We start from the raw sequence: 644 nt of genomic DNA, 5'->3' as shown, positions 1-644 counted from the left end.
AAAAAAAAAAAAAAAAAAATTACAGTTGCAATTAAGTTCATCAAAAAAAGTTGATGTAGATATGCACCCATGGAGCAGCCCATACCCATTTGGGTATCCAGTGAACGATGAACCGGACTCATATCGAGTCTTTGACCAGTAGGATCTTTTAGGATTTTATTTTTATTCTCCTGCAATCTTTTATTTCGGTAACTTAGGTAGGTGATAGCTACTAGGATTTAGTTTCCAAGTAATTTGAGTTTCCAAATTAGAGTACGTTTCCTTTTAATGTTGGGTTTCTTTTACTATTTAAATGCATGTAATCGTTTAATTAGAAGATAGAATGATGAATTGAGTTTTGAGTGTTGAGAGCCTGAGGGCTGTGTGCGTGATTCTTCCCCCCCTTCTTAGTGCGATTTTTCCCCTCCCCTGCAACTCTGAGACTCATCTCAGGGAATTCTTCCCTACCCCTACCGGCCCTCCATCAAAAGTAATCATGGATACCATCAATAGCTTTTATTTACTTTCCTTCAATTAGTGAATTTTGGCTTTCTTGATCTACTATGGTGCCTAAAATGCTCACCTATTTCCCAAATCACCGCCAAACTCTAAGTTCCCATGGTATTGAATTTCTCACTCACGCTCTCCCCCAGCCCCCAACCCCC

Source organism: Macadamia integrifolia, unplaced genomic scaffold (assembly GCF_013358625.1).
Source record: "Macadamia integrifolia cultivar HAES 741 unplaced genomic scaffold, SCU_Mint_v3 scaffold566, whole genome shotgun sequence".
Lineage (NCBI taxonomy): Eukaryota > Viridiplantae > Streptophyta > Magnoliopsida > Proteales > Proteaceae > Macadamia > Macadamia integrifolia.
This window is presented reverse-complemented; position numbering follows the sequence as displayed.